This window comes from Cyanistes caeruleus, chromosome 4, assembly GCF_971803275.1.
Source record: "Cyanistes caeruleus chromosome 4, bCyaCae1.hap1.1, whole genome shotgun sequence".
NCBI lineage: Eukaryota > Metazoa > Chordata > Aves > Passeriformes > Paridae > Cyanistes > Cyanistes caeruleus.
The window spans coordinates 26,239,831-26,263,371 of NC_141704.1; the positions used below are offsets into that span (position 1 = coordinate 26,239,831).

The window sequence follows — 23,541 nt, forward strand, 5'->3', positions numbered from 1 at the left end:
CTCAGGTTTAAACATAAGATTCAAAATTAGTTTCATCCTTCCAAATTATTTTCAAAATACCGGCATTGCTTAGAATTAGGGGACTGTGACACAGCCTTTCTGCAGCATGCAATACAATAATCAGAAGTATACATCTTGTTCCTTTTAGCACACATTACTATTGCATTAGAATGCTGTTGACCCAACTGGTTAGCCAATATCAGTGTAAGAGAATCTGAAATTTCTCTGTTTCTGCCACATTATATTTTGTCAATGTGCATAGAGGGTCATTCCATTGAAAATTAGGAAAGATTAAATAGCAGGAGGCAATTCTCCAGTCTCATTTCTGCCAATGCTACTGCCAAAATCCCTGTATGTTTACATTCCCATGTCCTCTTCTATCCATTTGCCAGGCCCTTGGCTGTGCTCTCCCACCCTTTTGGCAATATACAGCTGTGATCCATAGTCCATGTTTGTATTTGCTGGGACACTTTTAACTGCATGGTTCATGCACTTCGGGCTTGAACGTGGGGCTGGTCCATGGACAATGAGTTTCCATTGCTGCAACAACCATAAAGTAGAAAGACACTAAATTGCCTAACTTGCCATCAATTGTACACCCTGCCACATATGCTGCCTGTGCCAGTGACAGCTGGGAGTGTGCTGATAGCATTTCTGTTCCTTCCGAGCAGGACCTTGCCTTGCATTTGCCCATCACTTAGCAGAGCTGTCCTCCCTTGCCTTGGGCAGCAAGCATTTTGCTCAGTTTGCTAAGTGTAGGTCAGTTGCTCAGCTGTAGCTGGTTTTTGTTTTGGTCTTGAGCAATTCTGGTCCCAGGAAACAGATTTTTCAGTCCATCCCCTTGATGCAGATGGAGAATGACAAGGCAGCAGCACTTTCCAATAATTCTTTTTTCAAAACACATGTAATTTTACAAGAAGTCCCTTTTATGCAATATAAAGGATTAGTCCTATTTGTATTCAGTAACAAAAAATCCAAATAAAACAGCATAGCAAAACAGATGAGAAAGGAACTTTTTGTATCTGCCAGTCCTAATGTTTGCTCTTTCAAGTATGTTCATCATATAACCTCTTAAATGAACACATTCAGCTGCATTTTAATTCTAGGCAAGTATCTTATTTCCCCCATCTACATATGGAAAGCTGTTTCCAAAGATCAGCCTTCCATTTATCAGAAAAATCCATTTGTGCCTAGCACATATCAGTTTTTCTTGCTGCTAAACCTCACCTTGACCTCTTCTGTGATGTTTACATTTTTGGGAGCAGCTGTTTTCTTTCTGACCCTCTGTTTTTCAAGGTGCTGTGCACATTCCCTAGAGCAATATGCTCCCTTTGTAGTTAGAGTACTTAAATAAATCATCTAATTTAGAAGCCAAGTCAGAACTTAGGTAGGCTGAATGACTGAAGGTGCCCATCTCCTTCCATTGACTACAGGAGACCCTGGTGACTGTGCTCCTATTTTACGTGTCTTTGTGAAGTGCCTGAAGGTGGGCAACATGAATCTGGGCTTCAGTGCTGTTGTTTTTTGTCTCCTGACCAGTCTTGAAGTCTTCCTCTGCACTGGTTCCCATGGCAATTCTTCTGTCTTGAACATAGATGACCAGTATCCCAAATGAATTCTCTTGTCATTGATAGCTTTCCCATGTCTCTGTCAATTGGAAGTACCCTGTCTGAAATAGTTTGTCATTATGTTTATTTTAAACAGGCGTGAAATTTGTATTGCATTTCCTCCCTCCCTCCCCCACCATGATGCAGAGTTCATTAACACCCTAGCTGAAACCTGAATTTTTTTTTGAAATCCTGAAATCCATCATCTTTTACCATGGGTTATTAATTCATACTTTACTTCTGTCATCCTGGGCTTCATAGTCAATTCTTCCTAGGCATTATTTAAAACCTCCTTTATAAAGGCACCACCTTCCAATTTACATGGCAATTTTAAGTTCCATTAACAACCCCTTGTTTCTGGTGTCCTGGTAATTAGTGGCAACATTAGGGTGCTTCCTCTCAAGAGCAAGAAATTCCTGTCAGAAGTCCACATTTTTGTGTTGCATAGTCACCCACTTGTTTATACATTTACCAGGCTGCCCAAATAATGAGTATTGAAAGGTGTTGTTTCTTAATCTTTTTTTTTTTTTCTTGAAGTGGAGGGAAATGTAACAATAAGGCTGTTACCATCTATCATGTAATTGCAGTTCTATTTCCATTCCATCATTGGCAGCTGCAGCTTATTTGAAAGATTATTATTTAATTGCTGCTTCTATGAAAAGTGATTTCTCATTGCAAGTCACACCAAAGCTACTGAGACCTGCTAAAGCTCATGCTCTACATTCTGACTGATATGCAGACTTCATACATCTTTTTACACTAAAAATTGAAAATATAAAATGTGGTTCGTTGTTGGAGGGAAAAGATTATTTTTGCTGCTGGCTTACAGAGAGCTGATTAAGCAAGACAGGGAGAGAATTGGCAAGGGTGATTTCCAAGGAAGAGGGAGCTGGTCTTTTTCTGTGGTATCAAAAGAGACAATAGCTACATGGCTTTTGTTCTACCAAAGTAAAAGCATGAAGTACCAGACTGTATGCCTTGTGATTACCTCAAGACCAAAATCCTGGCATATCCCAGATACTTCTGCATTCCTGCCTTTCTCTTCCCCACATGATGACTGCATGACTCCCTTCTCCTCTCTCTGTTCACTGTCTCCAAGCCCTCCCTCAGCCCAGGGCTCATATCCCACCTGCGTCTGGCTACACTTTTCCTTTCTCAAGTGTTTCAGTGTCCTTTGTATCCTTTTCCCTCAGAATAGCCACCATGAGTCTCTTTCATCCTGCTCCCCTTCTCTTTCACAGACTTATTTGAACACTTTGGACTTAAACTGAGAAGATTCAGATATTCTCAATGATTTCGTCAACTTATTTTCTCAGAGGTGGGCTGTGGCAGCTGTTGGAAGTGTAGGACATACTAACTAGAGGCTCCAACTACTGCTTTCTGGTTGACTGTTCTCAGAATCAGGCAATTCCTGCTCAAGGATGTCTGTAATGTTCTTTTGATTGAATGCAGTGTTATACAGTTACCCTATTACAGGCAAACATAAATAAGCAGACCTGGGTGTGAAGGGTTTTTGTGGGCCTTTCACCTCCCAAAGGTGAAGACTCAAAAGCTGCGTTGCCATTTCAATCACTGATGTATAAAATTAACGGAAACAAATTGCCAATGCTAAGTAGTCACATTTTCTCAAAGAGAAACTATACAGAAGAGCTTTTGCACCAAGGGGAGGAAAGTAAGTATCCAGCAGGAGTTGGAGAGCTCTTTCTGACAAAACAAGAACGCTCTCATATGCAAATAGAGAAAAGAGGGTGTGGGCAGAGTAGAAATAGGATGCTCTGAATAGATGCATAGAAGAAACTGCTGTGCAATCTATGGAGCACAGGGGATGTACAGTGCAATAATGCATAGATTTTCCAGTTACTGTCAATGCTGGCCAAAAATAATGACTCATTCAAATATGCTTATGAGCTGCATTTTAAAATTAAGAATCTGGACAGACAGGTACTGACATGGAAATGTACACAAGAGTTTGTTTAAATAGTGTCTTTCACAACCAGCTACTCAGTGACACGTGACAAGCCACAATATTTTTGCCACGTCAGTCACCTATGCCACATGCCCCAGCTTTGTCACATTGGTCTGTGTCCGTGCTTGGCACGCCCACTACGCTGATGTGCCTAGCTGCCACACAAATCTCATCTGCTCTCAAGCATGTTTCAGACCAGAGGATGTAGAAGTACAAACTCTTAGTCTTGTTGGGCACCCGCTGTCCCCATCCTTTCAAGGTTTTTCTATGGCATGTGAGCAATTATTTCAGGTTGCTTAAGTGGAATTTTATCTTGAGAAGTGTTGTGTAAATACCCATCCCCAAGGGAAACTTCTGGAAAATACACACATTTGCTGTCAGGAATACCAAATTTCATTTGAGGTCTGTGGGTAAAAAACATGCTGTCTTCCTGATTATTCCCAGCCAAAGAACCTTAAGACAGAAATTGAAAGAGGAAACTAAAAAAAAAAATACTGAACATAATGCCTGCTGAACTCTCATCATGCACTGAGGAACATGGATGTGGCATCTCTCAAACAGACAATGTGCCTGCAGTCTCAGAGATTCTCATGTGGCCTCCATGCCATCACCTCTGATGGCTGTCCCTGCAGGCAGCAGCAGATTGCTCCCCTATCCCTGAGGGGGTTCAAAATGCCCCATGATGAGAGTGCTGTGAATTGTGTAGCAGAAACATAGAGATATGGTGCCTCATGAGCTGCCTTGCTGAGGTAGTAATCACAATGTGTAGTGCCAGCAGCATTCCTCTGCCTTGAGGTCAGCACCCTAAACCAGTCAGACTGATGCCAACACCTCACCACACCTGCCAGTAATGCCATTAAAACCCAAATCCTCATCTCCAAAAGATCAGCACTAAAGCCCTGTTCAGACCTTGACTGCCTTTTTGGCAGCCCTACTCCCAGCCATCAGGCACCTCTATGGGGATGGGGACAGCCTAAGGCCAGGTTGGGACATCAGCCTGCATGTGTGGTGAGGTCGGGATCAGGCCTGGTAAGGGGGGTCCTTACATCTTGCAGCTCCACTCCACCAGTCTGCTATATTTAGGACAGAGGCAGTGGGATCAGGACTGAAAACAGTATGAAGAAGGCTAAAATGGAAAATGTAAGATATTGCAAGATAGAATACAGTACAATGCAGTATTGTATTGTGTAAGATATTACTGCTGTGGTTATGAAAGTTGATCAAGTGATGAGGCAGACAAGGTCATGCTATGAGGTTGTTTTGCATGTGCGTCATTTTTGTTGGGGTTTTGGTGTGGTTTTTTTGGGTGGTGGTGGTTGTTTTCTTTGTTGTTGTTAGATTTCACTACTGAATCCAGAGAAAGCTCTCTTTTGCCTGGTGACACTGGTGAGAGCTAACCACTATTCCAGCCTGTATAATAAATCTGCTTCTAAATTCAGGTGTTTCAGAGAGCATCTCATTTTTAAAGGAGGCTCACAGAAATGCTCTGTGCTGCTACTAATAAAGGCAGCCAGCACCCACACTGAAGCAGGAGAGGGGTGGAGCTCACAAGCCTCTGAGTGCTCTGTCCTCCTCCTGCAGGGCAAGGCTGATGGAGCAAAAAAGCCAGAGCAGGCCTCTCATGGATGATGCTGTTCAGGACCTCCATGCTCCTCTGTGGTACCACACCTCTCCAGGACTTTTTGGTCAGCATTAAGAAAATCTGCTCAGAGGGTAGTTTTCCTCTCCCTGTATCACAGAATTTTTCTATTTATAATTGTACCTAGAATTATTAAAATATCTTTAAATCTCTCTAGTCTATTTATATGTTATATAATTAGGGCTGGAGGAATGAGGCGTACCTTACAGATCAACAACATACCAGTAATGCTGAATGTACCTTCCCTTCCATTATTTTATTTAAAAGCATCTAAGACCAGTAGGATAACATGCTGAAAATATAAATCATGTTGCCTTTTGATGCAATTGAGAAGCTAGAAATAAGGAAGAGAAACACATTTACATATTAGAGTATTATAGACACACGTAGGATGAATACTCACTGTAGCTTGTAGTAAAATTTTTAACACAGGTAGTAATAGGACATAATTGCAATTGAGGTGTTTAAGGGAGGGTGCTTCTCATACAAACTAACCACAAGAACAATTAGAGGTGCAAAAGTCCATGTTCCTTATGTGCTCTTAGTCACAGAGTATATTCCACTATGAACAAACCCAGGGGTTGTGATCTTTAGTTCTGAAAATCAACTAACCTCATAATTACAGGTTTTTATATAACTAAAGGAGGCTTCTTTTGATCTGCATTTCTTTTAGACCGTTTTGCTTTATGTCAAAATAATCACTGACCTGGGTTGCACAGGGGACATCTCTGAGCAATGTAAGTGAGATTTTCTTGCTATAAAACTCCCCTCTCCCTGAGGGTTGTGGATCTTTAATTTACAGAAGGCAAAACTGCTTGGAAGTCCCTACCATGATTGAAGTGGCTTGTAGTTACAAAAACTGTGTATTCCTCCTGGCAATATTAGCCTTTTTTAGCTCAAGCAAGCCCCATAAAACCTTAGAATATCATTTGTTTTCAGTAGTCACAACGAATTTCTCACTAATGGAAAGAGTGCAATGCAGAACAGATTGATTGCCATAAAGATGATTTATTGTGTTTACTGTTTCATTAAAACAAGCAATTAGCCAAAGCTTTAAGTGTGACAGACTTTTTTTTGTGGGGATTCGTTGATGATGAAAGCACATGTTTCTCCAGGATGGGAGTTCCTGTTCATTCACAAAGTCAGCAAGACAACTTACAGCCCAAATTCAACAAGGAACATGACAAGGAGCTGTGTCTTTTCTCACCACTCCAATTCCGTTTCTGGAGAGCAACCTTTGCCTCCTAACCCTTTGTGGGGACACGTGCCCAGGGTTGTCCTAGCTGTGCTGAAAGGCATGGACCAGGGCAGAACTAGGACTTTGCCACAGCCCCCAGCTCCACTACTCCTTCTGCTCAGTGGCACACAAACATTACTCCCTGGTGAGGAAGCTCATTTCCCCCCATATGCTCTTAATTTTGGGCAATAAATAAATAATATGCCTGGAACAAAAGCTTGTAACTGCGGCTGAGACAGTTCTGCATTTATCATGCATGATAAATCCTGGCTGTAACACAGGCATCCATGCCTGTAAATTTAGCAGCTGTATTGCCCTGAAGACTGGTCTGTATTTAGAAGGGTAAATAAGATTCTTTTTTTCCCTCAGCAGTTGCTGACAAAGTTTGTAACAGGTCTAATAACGCTTTGTGTCCTGTGGGAAATATGTATGGTAATTTGCCTGTGTAAACACTCATTTCTCCTAAATAGATCTTCTGTCTGGCTCTGCATGTCCCTTCATCTGTTTTATAAAATCAGTTAAATAAGCAGCTTGCTCCCCATGCCTCTTCTCACCAAATCAGAGACATAGGTCAAAGTCCAGCAGCCCCAAACCCCATCTCTGATCTTTATGATATTTTTGCAGACTCTCCCCAGTCCTCTTCTGCTCTAGACTCAAATGCTTTCCCTTTCATGGCCAGAATATCAGATGAACTAAAGCTACTTCAGACCTTTTTAGTCACGGTAGCTTGGGAAAGTTATGCCTTCCAGCAGTTTTATCTATCGACGTCTATCTGTGGCCTTTGCAACTTACATGGTGAAAAAATGACCTTCAGATCCTGGGAAGGGATCCCATAATTCCTTTCACGTTTCGTAGCTCTTTTTTTTTTTTTTTTTCTCATATCTTTTCTTCTTTTCATACAACTGCAAAGACTGCTTTGCTTGGTTTTTCAAAACAATTTTTAAATGTTGGTTGATAATCATGTTGTCATCACTCAGCACGAGAGATCATTTCTGAATGAAGGGCACGAAGTGGTTTCCATTGCTGCCATCTCCTGGCGCAGTTAATGAACTCCACACGGCAATAACAAAGGCACATTAGCAGGGAAGAGAAATTAAACAAACTAAAATAGCGTATAAATTTTCCTGAAGGCAGCTGGTAGATGCCAGGAAAACATCTTAAAAGATAATACACACCAGAAGGACCATTGCCAGATGGAAATTTCAATGCTCCCTGGAACTGCCTTGCTCTTTGTTGTAGTACCAATGTAACATCCACGTTGATATTAAAAACGTAAGAAAAAAATTAAATTTCTCTGTGTTTTGGTAGGCATTTCACATAATGACTCTTCAATCAATTTTATGGTTTTGCTGAAGTAATTTCTCTGCTGTTGGAAGGGCTCTTTCAGAGTAGGAAAAAACCCCTACAGGTTGGGGTTTAAGCAGGTAAATGCCTAATGCTTTAACAATGGAAATTACCCATGAAAGTTCAAGGAGAGGTGCAAGGTTAGAAATGTATTTAATTAACACTTCTGGAGCTGATCATCTGGCAGTGTCCTTATAATTGCTGTTGTTTGGTAATTGTGGTAAATGAAAGAAAAAAATAATAAATCTCCCAGAGATCAGTAAATGCAAAATAAGAAATTCAGTGACCTGAGCAATGACTAAATAAATAAATAAATAAATAAATATATTTAGGAGCTGTTTTCACTGCGTACTCAACACATTTTACTGCAAAAAATTGGCTTTGCTGTGCTTTGCAAAGAGAGCAACTCTGTGAGGTGTGCAGCTGAATCCAGTGGGAATCCATCATACCAATAGAAAATACATTGAATTTCTGCCCTTGTTTTCTGAACAAAAGCACAGTATTCTGTCTGTATTCCCTTCGTTCATGCTGAATTTCAGATCCTTGTGAGTTTTATCATTGCTTTGTCTTGCTCATGAGTTCAAATTAATTTTTAATGATTTAAGGATGCAAAAAAACACTCAATATTTCCTGAAATCACACCTATATATTTCAACTGCAAGCTTCACTAATCCTCAGAAATTCATTATGGGAGAGATAGAGCACTTGATAGCTTTTTGATCTCTTCCACAATCGCTACTCCATTCATCAGCCAGCCAGCTGGCTGCATCAGCTCCCTTTGGAGTCCCTTTCCCTGACTAAGCAGTGCTGCCATAAAACTGCATTGTATCCCGGTGCTCTGCCCTTCCTCCACAGATGTTGCTGTTTCAATGGGCATACACAGTCCCTCAGCAAAGCTAAAATACTGCTCTGCCAAGTTCCTCTTGGCCAAGATACTTCCTGATGCTGATTTTTTTTTTTTTAAGAGCTTCTGCGGACCATGTACCTTTCCCACTCCAAGGACAGAATATCTTTGGTTTACCCTGGCTGGCAGCCTGCCAATATGGCATCCAGGTTTCTGGAGTTAAGAATGATTTCCATATGATCAGACAATATTATTTTGGGATCAAAAAAGCTTAGGCAGTGCACAGCACTCTCTGGAGCATAGTCATTTATGCTCAACAAATGTTTTCATTTATAAATGAACGTAAACCTCAGAAATGTAAAACAACCTTTTAGCAGAACTATTTTCTTTGCATTGTGGAGTAAAGTAAATATTCCTTGAAAAAATGTTCTGTAGGAACATTTATACCTCATGCAATGAACTATGTAATTTTTACCTGTAAATCTCTATATTTCATCAATTTTTATCAACTATCAATTGCCATGTGAAATACAACTGGCTCTCATGAAACTGCTCAAGAATAGCCATGATCAGAATTTGGACTTACTTTGTATATGATATCACTGCTAATCAGAATAAGATGACCAAGGATACACTTCTCTTTGCTCTACTTATGGCTCTCCTAGTTCATGTGTCACATTAAGAAAGTGTGGACAAGAAAAAGATTTAGCACTCTAAGAGACAACTGTGACCTAATGAAGACTTAATGAGGAAGGACAGGATGAGCAGGGACTGCACAGGGTGACAGCCATGGTGGTGGGCGGGTGTCTGGTGTGATTCAAGGCTGCTTACAGCGGTGAACATCAGATTTATTGCTTTCTCAAAGAACCAGTGGGAATGAAGGTGCACAGAAAATATAAACTATTTATGGTTTATTTGTCTTTTCATAACCACTATAAATGGCAGACATACCTGTGGGAAAACTCCCCCTATCTTTGTCAGAGACAGATGCCTTGGAGCATTTGCAGGTGGATCACAGCCTGAACAAAGAATTTCAATGAGCTGTGTGTGCACATGAGGAACAGGAGGAATGCTGGAAACACACATGTTCGAGCATAGTGGCTCTGCAAGTGAGGGTCAGAGCACATCCCAAAATGTTTCCACTGCACTTACCCTGGTCAGTAATTTTAGCATTCACCCCAGAACAGAGACGAGAGATAGGCTCAGTGAACAACAGGCTCACCCTTCCTTGAAGGTATTTCTTATAATGGGGCAAATGTTGTTTTGCTGTTGACTCTGTTGTACCTCTCCCCCATCTAAAGAAGGGACCAGGGTTGCCATGTTTTCCAAACCAGCAGTTTTCTCAGGCATGCATAAATCAACACACTAGAGTTAATTCCAAGTGATTGTTCTATGGACAAAGTTTAGTTCCTACAGATCATTTCAAATGATCCTCCCACACATCCTGGTCACCTGCTCACCTTCTCTGCACTTGCTCCGTGTAACATGGCTAAATTTCTACCATATCTCTTATTCTTTCCCTCATTTCTGTACATCATGTTTTCACTAATTCCTCACTGTGGTGCTTTATCTTCCTCTCATGCCTCTATATTTCTGGCAGTCCAAGAGGCAACATATGCTCTGTGGGGTTTAGAGCTCCGTGTGTGCTGCCCATTGTGCCAGCGAGCACATGCTGTTCACACAGTGGAGCCATGCCTCCTGCAGTGAAGGAGGGCTGAACTACCCTTTCCTCGCCTCCTCTAGGGAACTTCCTCAACCCTCTCTACCAGCCACCTGCATTTTTTGATCCTTGTAGGAATTAAATATCTTTGAGACTTCTACTTCTTTGGCAGATTTGGTAAAAATAGCAGGATGGCTTCAGGAGCCCTTGCACAGTGGGAAGGCAGATAGGAGGAGAGGCAGTCACAGCAATTATACTACTCCAATTCCTTAGAAAATAGAGCTAAAAATTAATTACTTTGAAAAATGGATCATGATGAACTGGACTCAGTACCCTTTCGTTTCGTCTGCCAATCAGACTTCTTGTCTCTCATCCTGAGATGAGATCACAAGATCCACAAGGCAAGAAAAGCACTTTTGCTCTCTGTTTCCTCTATTATCTAGTAAAAAATAAATGTAGTAACAGATAGATGTACACAACTTTGTTTTAAAAACCCCAGCACATGGAGCCAGTGAACTGAGAACTGCAATATAATTGAAGATGCTGCAAGATACCCCTTGATCTCTTCCCCAGCTGCTCTTTTCTTCCCTCTATATCTTTTTGATTTGGTTTGGTTTTGGTTGGTTTTTTTTTTGCTGCAGTGACCTTCTGTCACTCAGCATGCCAGGTCTCCATTCCAAATCTGTTGTCATGGAGATTTGGGCCAGCGCTCCTGGGGAGCAGTGTGCCTCTCTCAGCCATTCCAGTGACAAGTCTTGAGCAAACCTGGAGCATGGTCCCCAGCAATGTCTGTCTGCTACATGAAGCCCACTGGAACCACCAGGGAAGCACCTGATGAGTGTAATGCAGGGAGACAAACCCTGAATTGTTAAAGACACAGGGTTTTTCCAGAGTTCCCTGTAAATCTACAAGCTACAGGAGGTCACCCTCTGGATGGCTGTACTGTTACAGCATTGTTGTAGTGAAATAATAAAGCAAGAAGGGCTGTGTTCATAACTGTAACATCTCTAGGGGGGTCTGAAGAAGATGAAGTGGCTGAAATTTTGCCTTGATATTCTCATTGTGGGATGAGTGACACTGTAAAATAATGACTCAGCTTAATAGAGTTAATTTTTCTTTTTTTCCAGTTTGAATAGTAGGATAAACAATTAATATTCTTACATGTTACAAGGGAGACAGAAAGACAGGGATTAGCTCACACAGGAAGAAAAGACTGCCTTAAATATCTCATCAAAATGAATATATAAAAAACACTGAAAACTGATAAAATTAAGCCTGTTCTCAGTAGTTTGAAATAGGGCAATATCTATGACTTCTCCTAAGAAAATTTGCCAGTCTCAGGTAGCTTGTCAAATGAAAATTAAAATTTCTCTTCTTCAAAAGTAGTAGACTAGAGCTATGATGCTGGATCACCATTTCCAGTCTTCTATTCCTGTGTTGAAGGTCTTGCCTGCTCCTTGCATGTTAAACCATTCCTCAAATCCAGAGAACTCATTATGTTCTGCCTGTAATCCAGCCCTGAGGCGACAGAGAATATTGCTGTTTGCACCTGCTAAAGCAGAAGTGAACCGGAGCTGGGGAGTTTCCCAGAAGCTTTGTTTCTGTTTTTATGCACTTTGGATACCTGCTGTTACCCTTAGTTTGAACCCAATAAATGTGATGTTTGGCAAGCGAGTGGACAGATATAGATACCACACAAGAAAGGCCAAGGGCTCAGCCATCTAACTACATGGTATTATTGGTGTTGGCCCTTGTAAAGTTATCCATCAGGACTCTTTGAATGCCAAAACTGCCCCAGGGGTAACTGGAAGCTCCCGGGCAAAGTCTCGTCTCCTGAGTGTGAGCCCAGCAGAGTGGCCATGCTCTGCCTCAAGGCAGCTCGTAGTGTGGAAAGATGTAAAGTCCTGTTTGACTATTCATTACTGAGCGTGGGAAGAGCTGATGTGCTCTTTGTTCATTGTGGACAAGGAGGACTTCTCAAGGGACTGTCCGGGTGTGCTGACCCTTCCCAGCAGTGACTGGCAGGTGGGTGCCCCGGTGGGCACAGCCTGGCAGCAGACAGACACACGGCCAGGGGCTGCGAAAGCACGGGAGAGAACACAGGAAAATCCTGCTGGCTGCTCTGGGCTGGGCCTGGCAAAGAGAGCTGCTTTTGCTTTCTGCCTCCAGCTTCGAGGCCAGCTGGTGCCTGCTGGGTGCAGGCAGGAGGAGAAGGTTCCTGCTGTAGCTCCTGGGGTATTCACTAGGAGGAAGACTCCCTGTTTCTGTCACTTTGCAAGTCTAATGATCCTAGGGGTTTTGTCCTTGGAGAGGTGAAAAGGTGTAGGTTCGAATCAGGCTGGTGTGGGAGCTCAGCAGCCCCGAGGGCTGCCCAGAGACACTGCTGTGCTGTGGCTACCCCACTGCCTGCTCTCTCACTGTCCCCATCCTCTCTGTCAGTCTCCACTGACTGACAGCACACGGCCAGCCCTGTAGTGTCCAGCAGCTTTCATCCAGCTCTGTTTGGGCAGGGGGTCTCCTGAGAGGCTTTATTTCTGTGGCTGCAGGCTCACCTCCTTCCCTGTGTGGCTGTGGTGCACGTGTGAACCTCACCACAGCGTGCTCTACCTCACACTGAATTTGCTTTCCCCCTCTGCAGATCAAGTTGGGGTGGTTCTGATGGCTGCTCTAACACCGAGGCCTTCTCACTGTGCTGGCTTTCTTCATGCATGGCTTGCAGTGTTCCTAAGCAAGGTGCTTCCAGTGGGTGCATGAAGCCAGAGCTGGGATGGGTGTTTGGCTCTCACCTCCCTCCTTGCCTCTTGTCTGGCACGGTGGCAGCTCTCTCTTTACTGTGTGACAAATGGCTGCTGGGATGAAGCTGTCTCCTGCTGGGGGCTACACACAAGTGCAAGAGAAAATAAGAGCAAGAAAATGCTGAGGTTTCTCATAGAGTTAAACACGCAGCCTTTGAGGCATGGCTCCTGTCCGTGTGCATGTGTTGAGGTCTGTCAGCCTTTGGAGAATAGCAGATTACAGCTACTGACACAAATACTCTTCCTGGCTGGTCTAATCACTGTGTAAAGCTGCCCAGTGCAAGGGCTGCTTTGCATTCAAAGGTGAGGAGAAGAACAGATGGTGAGTCTGTAGAAGAGCTGTACTGGTAGAAACCCTACCTGGAATGCAACTCCCAAGGAAAGTCACAGCAGATCATCTCAAGTTATGTACTTAAGTGACAAGTAGGTGCTCAGATGCTCAGGCATGTACAGCTTGTATTGCACCCTAGTTTAAATTCCAAGAAAGTAATGAGACAAAGAGTCACTGAAACTTGTGTTTTAAAGAGAAAAAAATCCAATCCTATCTCCACGTAATTTCTGATATTGTTGCAATACATTGGATATAAAATACTACTGTCGACAACTGTTAAAAGACTCTGGTTTCACCGAATGTACATTCTAAAACCTGTTCCCAGGTGCTAGTCCATAAACTACAGTAACCAGCTGCTTGTGTTCAGTGCCTATTTCTATCCTATTTAGCCTTAGGGTAAGTCATTCAGGCCAGGACTGATTAAAGAAAGTCCAGGCAGGGCCAGGCAGGACCAGGAGTTCTCTGTATGTGGGAGGATGGGCAGTAGCCTGGGAGCAAGCAAGGACATGACAACCATGGGCTGACCTTTGCATTCACTGGGAAGTCCCCTCCAAGAAGGTGGTGGCACAACACAGGTAACCTGTAGGAATGGATGGAGAAAGAGCTATTAAGACCAATGATATATGTGAAGTTACAGTCTTGCGTGAACACTGAGTCAATGGTTCAACAGGATGAGTTAATTTTGCAGGCTGCTTGGGCCAAGACTACCCGATGAGTTGGCACTGTTTCCTTGCTTAGCTATGAAACACTGCTAATGGCATAGGAGCATATGACCAAGTGATCAGCAGGGTGCATGAGCAAAGCTTCTCTGCTGAGGAGTGTCCTAACCAAGGACCTGCCTCTGAACCTCTCTGCCCGGCTTGATTTGTAAGATGTGATGTCCCAAATCCTGCTGTCTACTTCATGATGGCACTGACTGCATATACATGCTGCCTCCTACACCCTGTCAGACCCTTGGCACTCGTGTCTTTTGCCTTGGCTCCCTTTTGGGATGCCTGCTCTTCCTCCTCTGCTGGGAGGCACTTTGATGTCATCTTTCTGAATTAAAATGAGTTCAGTAGCCATGTATTCTGGAAATAAGACTGAATTAGGCACATTCTTCATTACCTTTTCTGGAATTTGAGTTCTGGCACCAAGTTCCCAAAATGTTGTTCTCCTGAACTCACTCCTTTGTAGACATCTGAACCACATGAGCCACACTTTTGAGTCACTCTTCTAATGATTTAAAACATCCTTCTTGCTTCCCTATAAGTAACATGAGAACATGCTTTCCTTTTTCTTGCTTGCTGATTATTTTTTTGTTGCTTCCATGCACTGACTAGTGAGTGAGAACACTTCAATCACAGCTGCTTTTCTAACACAACTTTCTCTTCTCACTTTTGTAGGTCACACTTTCTCTGCCAGGATGAGTTTCTTTTTTTATCCCACCTGTCCCTTCGTTGCATTTGGAACCAGCTTGCCTGAAATAAAGGTTTAATATAAAAGAAATTGCCTCACATTGTACTGAGAATGCAATTGGGCTTTCGTAACGCTACAGACCAACAGGGTGCACTACCACACTGCATGCTGTGCCTTGCAGACACGGCACATACATTGGCTTGTTATATGGGCAGAAAGTAATTTTCCAGTTACAAAACATGAAATTCACTTGGTTCTCCCCAGCTTAACACCTATTTCTCGAGCACATGCTAGCATTCTCAGATAAATGAATTTGAGTTGGGCATACATAAGAGAAGGCCGATGCAAAAATGTTTTTTTTTTGTAAAGGCACTTATGTTACTTTTACCTGTTCAGTCAAAACCCTCACAGCAGCAATTACCCAGAGTGTGTTTCCCTGGCTATACAGCCTCAGCAAATAGACATGAGTCTTGATGCACACATGTTGATTGCAAAGGGAATTTAAAGTGATCTCTTATAAATACTTAATATGGCGTAGATGGAGTATAAAGAAAAAGAATTGCTAAGTAGGAGAAAGAGAATGGTGTCTTACTTATGCATAGTACTTGAAGTCAGCCTGAATGCTTTTTCCCTACCACAATACACTAATTTCACTCATGGCTTGCCATTTCAATCTTCCTGCTCAGCTAATACTGCTGCCTGAAAATTAGAGGAGCTAGAAGCCCATGTTTTCCATTTGCATGACAAGGTTCTGGGGAGCAGGGACTTGGGCTGCTGCAGAATGGCATGGGTCCACAGAAAAACAAAGAAAACCTCTCTGACAAGGCACCGCTCTCTGTTTATGGCCTTGTCATAACCTGCTTGGCAGTGCCAGATTCTTTCATTTTCAATCTGGAGGTATTTTAGTTTCCTTTGACAATGAGAACAAAGAGCCCAACGAGCCTGTGTATGAGCTATTTAGAAACTAACTCCCATGATATTTTAATTTTTTTTTCCATCTTCTGAAGGCTAAAACTACCTGTAAATCCCCTGTAAGTATATGCAGAAATACCATGCATTTGGGAGTTTCATTTTCAAGGGGACCACTCATTATCTCTGGGGCAAGTACAGAGCCCTGCAGCAGTAGGAGCAGCAAGGCTGGCACACAGACTGCTGCCTCTGGGAGCAGAGCTCCTGGCTATACAGCCTGTGTGGAGGAGATCTTCCTCCAGTGCTATACCAGCAGCTGGTGCATTTGGGTTGTGCACATATGCTGAAGTTCAGCCCTCCCCATGTACAGCCCACTTCTGTCTCTTCTCACACCCACAGAGAGGCTTGGGTAACCAGCTTGGGCGCAGCCATGCGGCTCAAAGCAAGCTGCAGGAACTGAGTCCTGAGCAAACTGTCCTAAGTCAGTGGCTCAGTCCTTGTTTTGGCAGAGCCTGAAATCCATCTCCTTTGTGTGGAGGCAGTCCTAGTTAAATGACTGCTCTGCAATCAGTACCTATTGCTACTTATAAAGAACCACAAGAAGCCAACCCTCCTCAGATATTTCCTTCATTTTTAGATTGGGCTAAGGAGATATTTTTGAAAACTCCTTAGCAAATAAGGAAAATGGTGAGTCCTACTAGCATTCTCAGAATTTGCAAATAACTTTATCTCCCTAAAATTGTTTTGCTGTTTCCTTCCTGGCTTCTGAGTGCCAACATTGGTAACAAGCAGAAGACAAAGGACAAGGAAGTGAGAGTTCAGTTGTTCAGATGTGAGATCATCCCCAAGAAGCGACAGACTTTATTTTTGTAATCTCCTTCCTTTTCTCCTCTACCTTATCTTCAGCTTCCCATTTGTTCAGTCACAGTGCGCTGCCTGAAGCAGAAGGAAGCCTTTTAGTAGAGTCACTATTGTGTCCTTCCATCTCTTGGAGTTCTTGACCTTTCCTACCGTTTTTTTTGCCCTACTGTTAACATAGACTACAGTCAGCAAAATTTGCTGTGGGACCAAAAGGGGAAATAAAAGTACTTTAGGAGCAAAAACTGTTAGGGACTTCCATATTGGCAGTATTAGGATGTTTTTAAATCAAATTTATTGTCGATAGTGCAGGTACAGTTAGCAGTGAGCATTGTCCAGGCAAGACCAAAACCTACTGGAAAAATGGGGAGTTCTGATGGCCCAAAAAGCTAAGACAAACAAAAGCCAAGTCTGTTGCTCATACCTCTCCCCCCTGCTGAGCAAACCTACAGGATTTGTCAGAGAATCTGCCCAAAGATGTGGGCAACACTGTGGTGGTTGTTGGAAGGAGAAGTGCCACAGAACTCTCCTGAGACCACCAGTGACATCTTTGATGCTGAGGAAGTGTTTAATTGAGAAAGATTTCAGAACACCAAAGCAGGATTAAAAAGTTCTGAAAACCATTTAAACACTTCTGTACTGTTTCTAAAAAGTACTGTGCCTTTATTATTCTGTGCTGTCAAACCAACCCTACAAAAGTCATGGAGTAGAAGTGGATTAAAATACTACTTAAAATCCATTCTGTTTTCTGTTAACTTTTGATTAATTTCTGTCTTATTCAGGTGCATCCATGTTATGTTTTTATGCTTTTGATTCCTAACACAGAGTGTAAAGTTAATCTCCCAAAGGAGATTTTAATTGCAAAAACCTGCCACATTGAGACATGAGCAGAATATATTCAAACTTTTGTTTAAACAATAGAAGTACATGTTGCTTTGTCCTTTAACATAATGCATTTGTGCCTACTCTTGTGTCAGCTCCCTTTCTGCCAGTGGTGAGAGGGAAGGCCAGCAGCAGGGAGCTGGCACTATGCTCTGCTGTACCCATGCAAGCGAGTGCTTCCCCCGTCCCTCAGCTTTTAACCCAGCACATACAACAGTGCCCCCACAGAAAGACTCTGCCTTGCAGCTTTCTCATTTCTCCATAAGAGAGCATTGAATTTCAAAATGAGACACAGATACTGGCAAATATCAGTTTTAAGGTGCAGTTACATTTTCTTCGTTATCTGCATTTTTTTTCTTGCCTTGCAACCAGACACCAGCTTTGGTAAGTAGGGGGCAGCCCTGACTTGCTGTACCCCCAGCAAGCCCTGCAGCATCCTAGTTGCTGACGACAAACCACTCTGATCTCCTTCTATTTTTGCAGGATTCTGCTCAAAACCTGTAAAAATGTCATGAGAACTTTCAGGCCACCAATGGAAGAGAGTGACTGCAGCAGCAATACAAACTAGTAGGGAGGGTAGGCAAAAAACTGGTAAGGTACCAAGAAGTACCAAGATACCTTCTTCTCCTTCTCCTTCTCCTTCTCCTTCTCCTTCTCCTTCTCCTTCTCCTTCTCCTTCTCCTTCTCCTTCTCCTTCTCCTTCTCCTTCTCCTTCTCCTTCTCCTCCTCCTTCTCTGTAAACTTGGCTCCTGAACACTGTCTGCAGTGAAGGATTGTAATGCAGAAACACATAATTCATGAAAGACTGTGCTGTATTTGCTAAATCTTGCCTGTGTCAAGGTATGTCACTCATGCTACATACCAAGTAACCTGGATAAAACATGGAAACAGTGTCTTGAAAGATATTTGCACTGGAAATAAAGTACATGAAACTAGGAAGAGCTTGTCACAGCAGAGAGATGAATTCTGCAGTATTCTGTATTTCCTGCATGAATCATTTTGTGTGTCTGTGTGTTCCTCTTTTGATGATGACTTGGCAGAACAGAAGGAATGAGTTGCACATATTTAAAACTGGTTTAAATTCTGCTCTCATCAGCATTAAAATTTGTGCAGTTTAGTTATTCAAGTGACAGTGATTTACATGGAGGATTAGATTTTTTTCTTTGATTTTAAGCTTTCTCAAATGGCCTGTCCAGAATAAGGTAATTATGTCAGCAGAGAAATAGAGAGATTACGGTCTTTTGGTTTATTCTAATGGCAATTCTAGTGATAAGGAGATGATGCTGCAGACATGAAAACCATGATCTGTTGTTTGTGTGACCCTGTGTATGATCAGGGTTAAAACACCTCATTTTACAAAGAAACTGGACCACCTGAAAGGGCAGAACACACAGGAACTAGATTGTTAAAAATATCATGGAAGATTATTAGATCTGTCTTGTAATTGTTCACCCAAAGGGAAAATTATTTGAAACCACCTCTGCAAAGGTGATATGTTTTAAACCAGCTATCACTGTCCTGTCTTCTGAAGTTTGCACCAAGGAACAGAGATGAGATCAGCTTCTCCCTTGCTGCAGCCTGAGAAGACTTGGTTTAACACACCTTAATCTGAGCTGTCTCTGAGTCTCTGTAGTTATGATGTGTTTATTTTATTTGACTATGTGTTTTTGCTGCCAAATTGCCAAAGACCTCCATGGTACAGAGAAGTTTGTGCAGCCTCAGTCATGGTGCCTTGGTCAGATTGTCTCATGCACAGCCTTGTGTGTGCAGCTTTCATCCTGGGATCCAACTTTGAGCTGAGGAAGCTGCTGGGGCAGTGTTCTCTGCTTGGCCACAAGGGACCATGTTCTCCTCCTCATCTTCATAAAGCTCTTCCCCAGACACTTCCTGTGATTGCTCTGTTGGGAAATCTGGGTTTTGCACCTACCACTCATGGCAGTTGCAGTACCTTCCACTTTCCATGCAGTTTTCAACTCCTGAAAATGTGCTACAAAATACATACTAATTCCAAAGAAAGACACTTATTTTGGTGTATAGTCTAGTAAAGATGTATAGTCTTTTTTTAACATTAGATGTCTGAAAACACAAGAAGCTTAGCACACAGCCATGGCTGCAGACAACCAGGTTCAGATCTTCCACTGTGCTAGCTGGGAAGTGTCAGACTCTTCTGGAGAAAACAAAAGAAAACTCAAAGCTAGGCTTGGCTCTGGTACAGGCCTGGACAAGGCCTTTTGTGCTGTGTGAGGAAAAGCCCCTGAGAGGCACTGGAAAAGTTCCCAACCTTTGTTGTTACAAGGAGGATGACCTGACCCAGGGAGCTGCTGGGGACAGGTGGCAGCAGCAGGTGGATCTGTCTGGGCTGGCCAGTGGCACAGTGTGATACTCTCCAGAGGGGGATTTGGCTTAAGACAGATTTTGATTTCCTTTTCTTTTCCTGGTGTGAATGTACAGGCTGAGATATGACAAAGTTACTTTAAACAACAACAAAAAAAAATGTGCCTCCTTCTAACACTAATGTGGGCACTTGTCTCTTTTGGGCTGTTACTTGAAGCATAAATAGGCAAGGTTAGACTGTGTAACACGGCTGTACATCACCATGTTTTTCCAACAGTTTACCTGATCAATATTCCAGATTCAAGTTTCTGTAACTGCCTGTAGAGAATCTATTTTAGGCTTATCTATTTCAACCAGCTCAGCAAGAGTTTCAGAGCTTTCTTAGGCATTATCAAGCTGGGATCCTATTTTTTAAGGAAAAGAGAAAAAATGTCATTCCATCTTTTTAAAGAAATTAGGTCCCAATTGCTACGTAGGTTTCAAAGTAATTGCCTCCTCTTCCAGATATAGATGATGCCCTAACAATACCTCTAACACTCAAAGAAACTGGGAACTGGCAAACCCACTGCTGCCAGCAGGGACTGGGGTTGTAAGGAGTTTGAATATGTGTGAAGATCCAACAGCAAATGAAGTAAGAGGCCTGAACTCTGGATTCTGGAGTTACAAATGGTTTGGGGTTTTTTTTTGCTGGTGCTCCCATGGCTCTGCTTCTCCGTGAAACAAGAACGCAATGTTCAAAGGGAAAAAAAAATCTTCAAAAGAGGCAGAGGTAGACAGTGGACTCAAACCTGAAAGGAAAACATCAGAGAAAAGAAGAAGCTGGCATGGAGCCTGTTTCCAACAGAAGGGTTTCACAAGCAGTCATCCAGGCTGCCCCTTGCCTCACTTGTTTTCCTGACTTACTTCTAGCCTTGTAGAGCTTGATTTGCAAAACAGCAGTCTGCAAAAGGCTGTGCAGAGCCCCTAACTTGCATGTCTGATAGCTGGAAATGCCAGATTTTCAGGGCATTCACAGTAATTGAGGATTTAACTGAGCCCTGCTGTTGTACATGAACTTCCGAGTGCAGCCCTGGGCAGTTATCAGGGTTTTTTCTCATGTCTGTGGATCATTTTGTGTCTCCAACTATAGCAGACTGCTCAATGGGATTAGTATATGAGTGATTCTTAAAAAGGACTTGACAAGTTAGGGTTTAACCTCTACCTCCCTGTCTGCAGGCAGAGATCAGAGGCAGTATTTCTGGAATGGCCCTTTCACACCCTCGTACTGTGAGTGAAGATTTAAAGCAAGGATGTTTAGTCAGCACAAACTTCTAGAAGACCTTACCTTGTCCTTTCCCTAACATGGACATCTTTTAATGGCCATCCCAATTTTAATATGCAGGCACCATGGAACAAATGGCACAGCTTGAGGATTGTCTGCAAGGCATAATAGCACACCCAAAAGCATGGAGGTGATGTGGTGTTTCTCTATTGAATTGCCTCATGCCAGGGACACATACTCCCATGAGTTTTGAGTTGGAAACGTTTCCAAAATAAACTCAAAGCAGACCCAAGTCAGAAAAAATTGTTTGGCTAAAGACCCTAAAAATATAGCCATGGTTTCACAGCTCTCCTTGCAGAATAGCACAATTACTGTAAAGTAGCAAGGATTTTGCCTCCACAGATAATGGAAGATTCATAAAAGACACAGTGCATTTCAATGGCATAGAAATTGCAGAGAGAAGATTAGAAATGATTCCTCATTCCCACTGGGTAACTATGGGTTTTCATTCAAATTCCTTTGCTCCTGTTGAGCAATACCTCTATTTGGAAGAGGCTATTCAGCCTCCAGTTAGTAAAAACTGCAGAGCATTATCCCATGTGAATGCAAATGAATGTGTATTGGAAACAGAAAAAGGTTTTCAGTATAATATCCTAAAACAATCACTGCAAGCAGACACACGATGAGCAAAGATGGAGAGCAGGTTCCACCTGGTCCTGAAGGTGTGTCTGGGATTCTCACAGGATAGTGTACTGTGTCTTTCCCTCTTGCCCAAAGCTTATTGCCATATACCTACGTTGTATATTGCTCTACTATCACTATCAGTATTTTAGCATATTTCATTCAAAGAGAAGAAATACAGTGTTGTAATACTTAGAAAAGCTTTTCATCCTCATGACCAATACTGCTGCCTCAGCTCTTAGGTGCACCCAAGCACGAGTGCTGGAAACTGTGGGAACAGCGCTTGCCTCCCTCTCCAATTAACACCCTTAATGACAAGTGCCTTATTGACTTCTAAGTAATTCTGGAGAGCAACCTTTCCCACAAGGGCATTTGCAAGGTTTGCTCTTGACTCCAGCATTTAAAGGTTAGACCTTCATGTTACAGTTACGCTGTCCTCTGCTTTAGGAGAATCCAACAGCTTCTGTAAGTGTAAGAGTGTAGAATTGGGCTATCTTAGAACACATGAGGATAATACATTATTGAAGTACTTTGGGGAGAGAAGATTGTGGTTTCCAAAAGTATTAAGAGAGTATTATTTACATGCCAGCAGGAAAACTATATAGAATCCTACAGTGAAGTAGCTGAGCCTAACTATAAATTGATAACAACTGCCCACGGAGGATGAGAGAACATACCTACCCAATGCTTGAATGAAGGGGCTGGGAGATAATGTTATTATACATTTTTTACATTACACAAGACCTAAGTCAAAGCAGAAAAGGTGCTTGTGATATTTTGGAATTCTGCAAATACACATGGATGTATTTCTGATGCTCAGAGCCCAGGACCTAAATAGGATTAAGATGCAAGAGGAAAGAAGGAAAGGGAAGCAAGAGCAGGAATGTAGTGATGTTGTTTGTACTGGTTAATGGAACAGCAAGATTTCCAAATAATTTTTTAGTGAGAGCCTAATGTATCATTAAACAGTCATCCCACCCAGACCAAGTCTGGGGAGTCACTGCTCATACCCACAGGGCACTACTGGGTTGTGGCCTCCAGAGATCCTGTCTTTTCCTCAAAAGCACGGCATCATGACAGAACACTTTAGCATATGGGGTGCTTATGAATGTGGAACAAAGAGCATTGACATGGAGTCACAGGACACTTGTCAGAAAAAAGAAAAAGAAAAAAGAAAAAAGAAAGAAGAAAAAAAAATTAGCCAGAAGTTAATATGCAGAAATAAATAGAAGAAAAGTAATTCTTTTTTTTTTTTCTTTAATGTAGTAGTTCCCTCAATACTTTTTTCATAAGCAAACAGTCCTATAAATAAATTCATCTTTTTCTCCTTCAATTGTAGAAATAAAGGCTATCATTAATCTTATTTTCCAACATGTGAAATACATTCAGTGAGTTCTCCAGAGAAGAGAACTTATTATTTTCTCTTTTTGTTTGTTTGCTAATTTATCCCTTGATATAAAATACTGGCCAAGTTGCTCATATGGAAAACCTGATTAGGATCAGATAAGCTTCTTTGTATTAAAAGAAATGGCTCTACACTGTTTATACAAAAAGGCTTTTTAGAAAGATATTAGTAGATTAGACTGATAAATAGATTTTGTATTTTTGAAGCTCTCAAAATTTGGTCTGCAATGAAACTTGCTTGGCAAATTGTTCCAATGAAGGAAGTACAGGCATACTGATCAATGAAGACACTATAGTGGATGGAGAACTGTATTCCAACATCTTAAAACTGCCCATAAAAGACCACAATGTTACTTTGCAACATTGTATTAGGCTGCTTTTGCCCTTCTAT

The 23,541-nt window shown here is 42.2% G+C and overlaps 1 protein-coding gene across 4 annotated transcripts in view; it reads left to right on the top strand.

Moving 5' to 3' along the window:
* Positions 1–22,954, top strand: part of LOC111931686 (uncharacterized) — a 28,442-nt gene extending 5,488 nt beyond the window's left edge. For 2 of the 4 annotated variants that reach the window (XR_015286273.1, XR_015286274.1), the window contains exon 3: positions 5,155–6,262. The gene's annotated coding sequence lies outside the window, so the exon portion shown is untranslated. Of the gene's footprint in view, positions 1–5,154; positions 6,263–17,953 lie in introns of those variants that run through there. The other 2 variants (XR_002865715.2, XM_086887098.1) reach the window with 2 other exon arrangements.
* The last annotated feature ends 587 nt before the right edge of the window (positions 22,955–23,541 follow it).